Genomic DNA, 7420 nt, shown 5'->3' on the forward strand with positions numbered 1-7420 from the left:
GAGAGATTAATGGGTGTGGGGCAGCGTCATTTCCATTCGACGCGAAACACGAAATGCTCCATCACGTGCGACGTCCTCCATTCACGTGAGCATCTGTTTCCGTCAAGCGGAGAACATTCTCCCCATTAATAACGAATTCTTTTACTATCGCCGCGTTTGTCGAGGTAATAATTGTGAAATGCACCCTCTTTTCCACAGTGAGGAATTATCCATTGCACATTGCATCTCACGATCCATATGTGTGCATGTACAAACATGCATATTTATAAATGTACATACACTTAATTACAAATACTTATTTTATATATGTATGTATAAACATATATATGTATATATATATATATATATATCAAACTATTAGAACACATAAAAATATCACTCACACGTTATTTCTTGATCATTCCGTCGAAATGATCAAGAAATAACGTGTGAGTGATCAGCGAGACCATCAGGTCCCTCTTCAGCTCTGAGTACCTTCTTCCTCCCTACATCCCGTCCAACATCCCTATCCTGTTCCTTCCTTTTCCTCTTTTGCCCTACATTCTACCCTCTATCACAGTCTTCAACATCCCGCTGCCGGTCAATACCCCCTTCATCCACTTTTCCTGCCTCCACAGGATTTCCCCCAACAAACCCCTCTCTTCGCCCACCATAACAAGCACTTCCTCATTTGTTTTCTTCTCCGTCCATTTCACCTTCTCCATTCTTCTCCAAACCCACATTTCAAAAGCTTCCAATCTACGTCTATCCTCCTGCTTCAATGACCACGTTTCCGCACCGTACATAGCTACGCTCCATATCAAAGTTTTTACGAGTCTTTTCTTAACATCCTTACTCAAAGTCCCTGTCATCAACTCCCTCCTCCTTGTGAAAGCCTCTTTGCCTAGCGCAATTCTTCTCCTTACGTCCCTACTACTTTGACCGTGTTGGTCCAAAACACTACCGAGATTTTTACCGATATTTTAATGTTTAGCTTGGCCTTTTTCTTTCTAGAAAATCGCATAACCTTTGTTTTAATAATATTGATTCTCATTCCATACCTGTCGCACTGAATTTCCAATTCACTCAGCAATGCTTGCAGCCCCTTGGCTGACTGACAAACTAAAGCTTGGTCATCAGCAAACCTAACTGATTTTACGAATTCCCCGCCCACTTTCATTCCTACCTCCAGTTCTTCCCATGCCTCTTTAATCATTTCCTCTGCATACAGGTTGAACAGCAACGGTGATAATGGGCAACCCTGCCTTACACCTCTTCCTAACACTTCCCAACCGGACTCCCCGTTCCCCAGCCGCACCTGAGCAGTCTGTGACATGTACAGTTTGCGGATTAGCCTCCTTTCCCTCCAATCTATTCCTATTTTCTGCAATATACTCATTAGTTTTTCCCAATTCACTCTATCAAACGCTTTTTCGAAATCTACGAAACAGGCAAATACCTCCTGGTTGTGTTCTATATTCCTCTCGATTAATAATCTCATTACTGCAATGGCATCACGCGTCCCTCTCCCCTTCCTAAACCCAAACTGATCATTCCCTAAGTAATCTTTTGCCCTACTCTCTATCCTTTTGTTTATGATCCTAAGAACAACTTTAGCTGCGTGGGATATCAAACTAATTGTCCTGTAGTCCTCACATGACGTGGCCTTTACCTTTTTCGGAATAGGAACTAAAACTGATCTCACAAAGTCTTCCGGCCAGATTCCTTCCTCATAAATACTACGGATCAGCCCATATAGCCTCTTCCTCCCACATTTTCCTAAGCATTTTAAACGTTCCGCGGGAATGTTATCCACCCCCACGGCCTTATTTAGTTTCATCTCCCTTAATGCCCTTTCTATCTCATGTCACATAAACACACACACACACCAATAAATATACATATACATTTATCACCCATATATTTACATATATATGTGTGTGTGCATATTTATATACATACATATAGACTCGTATGTACATATATCTATTGTTTTTCGATCATTGCTAGTGATATAACGTTTTCATACGTTTTGGATAGGAAACCAAACATTGGCAAAAATACAAAAATTTAACATACATTTGCCATTGGGAACACCGAAGTGGAATGTGTAGATTGAATAAAGATAACTAAGGCGTTATCCTCACTCACAATCTCTCCTGGGTGAAACACATACTAGGGGGAATATGTGGACCATCTAAAAAAAAATTATCATTTATCAGAAGAGTACTGGGTAAATGTGATAAAAAGGTCAAAGAGAAATGTTATCATATCACTAGTTAGGCCTCATTTAGAAAATACGCTTCAAGTATATGGGATCCTCACGAAGTTTGATTAATTGTTGAATTGGATCGCGTGCAGCGTAGAGGAGATAGATTTGTAAGACGTTGTTATGATAAACTTGGTAGCGTATTCAAAATATCAGAGCAGCTAGGCTAGGAATCACTAGCGGAGCAAAGGTTACATTATCAGATTGAAGATCTTCCATAAATTGGAAGCAAGTCTTTTTAGCGATGGTATTAAAAATATATTATTATTGGTCCCACCGTCAAACTGTAGGAAATATCATGTAAATAAAATCAGAGAGATGAAGTGTAGAATAGATAGTTTTAAGATGTCATTTTTTCCACGAACGATAGTGGATCATAATAACATTGTTCGACCACGGTAGAGTCATGTTCGGATCAAAATTATTCTGGTGCGTATTCACCCCCTGCCACACACCCTAGCGGTGGATTCCGGGGGAAAAAATAAATAAATAAAAATATATGCACACATTTCCTATCCAAAGCCTACTTTAAACGGTAGATCACCAATAATGATGGAAAAATAATTCTTAACCGACGCAACAATAAGCGAACTCTTCCTGCTCATCTGTGAATGATAGACGCAATAGTTTGAATCAAAAATTGGTTGGAAATTGAGAATCGTTCTCATTTCTGTATGAAGTACAGAAAATTGAATTAAAAAATTATCAAAAGCCTTTCACCTTTTTTATACGATATAATTTTTGAAGTACCCCGACTTCAGAGCAGATTTCGGTGGAGATGTATTAGCATCAAGTGAGCCACCCTTAATACTATAAGATATTACACTATGGCGGCAGAGTTCATGAGCAGAGTCAAACAACAAATAATAAGAAAAAAAAGAGATGGGAGATATTGCGTGAGTTTTAAATATGTGAAGGAGGGAAGACATTAGTATAGAGTAGATTCCAATGTAATGTTACCATTTACCAAATATGGGTTTCATTAACCCATTAGGATGACGTACGATGAGGAGCTATATGATAGCTATGATCAGTTTTGGCGTTTATTTATAGGAATGTTATTGTTTACATTACGATTTCCACCGATTAATTATACACGTGGTATTCCAAAATTAATATCTCTCCTGATATATACAAGCAAGGAAGAGTAGGAAGGAACTTCCTTCTCTTTCTTGAGTTAGTGACTTTGTTTTTCTTGTGTTTCTGTGTTTTTGTCCTTGTTCGCTAGTGCTAACTTCATATACATTTTATATATATATAATTATTATTATTATTAGGCAATCCACCGGTTAAGGTAGGATGGATACAACTACCAAATAAATATCTCCTAATAAAACAAAATCCTGCATCCTACTCTACAACAAGACCCTCTTCACCTCCGTGTACGTACTAACTTTCGGCAGTGGGATGTTGAAGATTGTAATAGAGGGGAGAATGTTAGGACAACGAGGAAAGGGAAGGAACATGACATGGATTTGGACGGGATGAAGGGAGGAAGAAAGTACTCAGAGATGAAGAGGGACCTGATATAGAGTAGGATGCTGGATTTTGTATTTTGTTAGGAGTCACAAAATATTTATTTAGTGGCTGTGTCCATCTAAAAACCTACCTTAAACGGTAGATTACCTAAGAATATTAATAATAATAATAATAATAATAATATATATATATATATATATATATATATGTGTATGTTTCCCTCCCCGGACTACAACCTTGACGTGGTGGAAGGGCTTGTGTGTTCCGATGACCCCTAGAGCTGTGCTGGCGGGAGTAATAAAAATTGCTCCTGGTAGGGTCACCCATGCCAGATAGGTCGAAGGTTAGGAGCCAGACGAAAGGTAGTCCACGCAGCGTCTGTTCCTCAGTGAGGCGGCTGCAATGGCGTCTGACCCCAGTGGGGCGGCCAGTAAGTGATGGTGTCACGTTAAAAACACTATTGAGGAAGGCAACGGGAAACCACCTCAACTATCATTCCCTAGAAAAATATGATGGACAATAGAGATATTTTGAGTCCTGGCAACCACGGGGCTCGGCCCAATCGGCCGTGTGTCGTGCCCGGCAGCGGGGGAGGCAAGGCTTCCGCGGTCGTCATCCCACGAAACCCTTGCAAGGGAAAACCAGCAGCAGCAGGACAGAAGACGCAGGAGAAGAAGACCAAATTAGTTAGAATAGGAACGTGGAATGTTAGGACAATGATGACAGGGAAATTGGAGAATGTTAAGCGAGAGATGGAAAGGGGAAATATAGATATTTTAGGTCTATGCGAGGTGAGATGGAAAGATAGCGGGGATTACTGGAGTGATAAGTATAGAATAATATACAGCGGTGGGGACGAGAGCCAACGAGGGGTTGCCATTGTATTAAATGAAGAGGTAGGGAGAACCGTAGTCAACATAGAGCAGGTAACGGATAGAATACTACTAGTGGAGATAAAAGCAGAACCGACGAACTTAGTTATTATTCAGGTATACATGCCACCGAGCAACCATAAGGAAGAAGAGGTCGATAGGATATACCATCAGTTAGAGGACATGATCGCGTGTGTTCCTGCAGGGAAACATTTGATAGTGATGGGGGATTGGAATGCGACGGTAGGCGAAGGAAGAGATGGTGATGTGGTGGGCGACTACGGTTTAGGCACGAGGAATGGCCGCGGGGAGAAAGCAGTTGAGTTCTGCAGGAGACAGGGGTTAATCATCACCAACACTTGGTTTAGACACCACAAAAGACGCAGGTATACATGGAAAATGCCAGGTGACTCAGGAAGATATCAGCTAGATTATATCCTGGTTAGACACAGGTTTAGGAACAGCGTGATAAATTCCCACAGCTTCCCGGGAGCGGATGCGGACTCAGACCACAATTTAGTTGTTATGAAATGTAGCGTACGTTTCAAAAAGATAAGGCAGGGGCGGCGAGTTAGAAAATGGAATGTAGAAGCGTTAAATGGGTTGAAAAGGAAGGAATACAAACAGGCGGTAGAGAAAATCATGGAGGATGGTAAAGGGCTTAGTACTATCGAATAAAAATGGGAAGTGATCAAGAAGGGGTTGTCTACAGCCGCAAAAGACACTATTGGAACCGTTAACGCTAAAAGGACTAGGAAACCATGGATCACGGATGAGATGATTACAAAGATGGATGAGCGGAGAAAATGGAAGAATATGAATACAGAATTAGGCAAAATGAAGTACAAAGAATTGAACAATAAATTGAGGCGGGCAACAAATAAAGCAAAAGAAGCATGGTGGAAGACGCAGTGCGAGGATATGGAAAGTCTGCAGAGGAAGGGTGAAATGGGTGCGCTGTACAGCAAAGTTAAATCGTTATCGGGAAGTAAGAAAGGAAGAGCTCTGCTAACAGTTAGAGATAAGGCGGGTAAGGTAATAGTTGACGCAAGAAAGATCCAAGAGAGATGGAAGGAGTATATAGAAGAACTGTATAGTAAGGAGCTTAGACCAACAAAGTTAGACATTGAAAAAGAAAATGACGTAGAGGAAGACAGCTTAGGCCCAGGCATACTAGACAATGAGATAGAAAGGGCATTAAGGGAGATGAAACTAAATAAGGCCGTGGGGGTGGATAACATTCCCGTGGAACTTTTAAAATGCTTAGGAAAATGTGGGAGGAAGAGTCTATATGGGCTGATCCGTAGTATTTATGAGGAGGGAATCTGGCCGGAAGACTTTGTGAGATCAGTTTTAGTTCCTATTCCGAAAAAGGTAAAGGCCACGTCATGTGAGGACTACAGGACAATTAGTTTGATATCCCACGCAGCTAAAGTTGTTCTTAGTATCATAAACAAAAGGATAGAGAGTAGGGCAAAAGATTACTTAGGGAATGATCAGTTTGGTTTTAGGAAGGGGAGAGGGACGCGTGATGCCATTGCAGTAATGAGATTATTAATCGAGAGGAATATAGAACACAACCAGGAGGTATTTACCTGTTTCGTAGATTTCGAAAAAGCGTTTGATAGAGTGAATTGGGAAAAACTAATGAGTATATTGCCAAAAATAGGTATAGACTGGAGGGAAAGGAGGCTAATCCGCAACCTGTACATGTCTCAGACTGCTCAGGTGCGGGTGGGAAACGGGGAGTCAGAATGGGCAGTGTTAGGACGGGGTGTAAGGCAGGGTTGCCCATTATCACCATTGCTGTTCAACCTGTATGCAGAGGAAATGATCAAAGAGGCATGGGAAGGACTCGAGGTAGGAATGAAAGTGGGCGGGGAAGTCGTAAAATCAGTTAGGTTTGCTGATGACCAAGCTTTAGTTTGTCAGTCAGCCAAGGGGCTGCAAGCATTGCTGAGTGAATTGGAAATTCAGTGCGACAGGTATGGGATGAGAATCAATATTAAGAAAACAAAGGTTATGCGATTTTCTAGAAAGAAAAAGGCCAAGCTTAACATTAAAATAGGAGGGCAAAAACTAGAGCAGGTAGAACAGTTTACGTATCTCGGTAGTGTTTTGGACCAGCACGGTCAAAGTAGTAGGGACGTAAGGAGAAGAATTGCGCTAGGCAAAGAGGCTTTCACAAGGAGGAGGGAGTTGATGACAGGGACATTGAGTAAGGATGTTAAGAAAAGACTCGTAAAAACTTTGATATGGAGCGTAGCTATGTACGGCGCGGAAACATGGTCATTGAAACAGGAGGATAGACGTAGATTGGAGGCTTTTGAAATGTGGGTGTGGAGAAGATTGGAGAAGGTGAAATGGACAGAGAAGAAAACAAATGAGGAAGTACTTGAAATGGTGGGCGAGGACAGGGGTTTGTTGGGAGCAATCCTATGGAGGCAGGAAAAGTGGATGAAGGGGATTTTGACCGGCAGTGGGATGTTGAAGACGGTGATAGAGGGTAGAATGCCGGGCAAAAGAGGAAAGGGAAGGAACAGGATAGGGATGTTGGACGGGATGAAGGGAGGAAGAAAGTACTCAGAGATGAAGAGGGACCTGATGTAGAGTAGGATGATGGATTTTTTTTGTTTTGTTAGGAATAATAAAATGCTTGTTTGGTAGTTGTGTCCATCCAAAAACCTACCTTAACCGGTAGATTACCTTAAAAAAAAATATGTATGTTTATACGTATATATATACATATATATGTATGTTTAAACGTATATATATATATATATATATACATATATATATATATATATATATATATATATAT

The sequence above is a fragment of the Hetaerina americana genome, unplaced genomic scaffold (assembly GCF_022747635.1).
Source record: "Hetaerina americana unplaced genomic scaffold, ioHetAmer1.1.p SCAF_1, whole genome shotgun sequence".
NCBI lineage: Eukaryota > Metazoa > Arthropoda > Insecta > Odonata > Calopterygidae > Hetaerina > Hetaerina americana.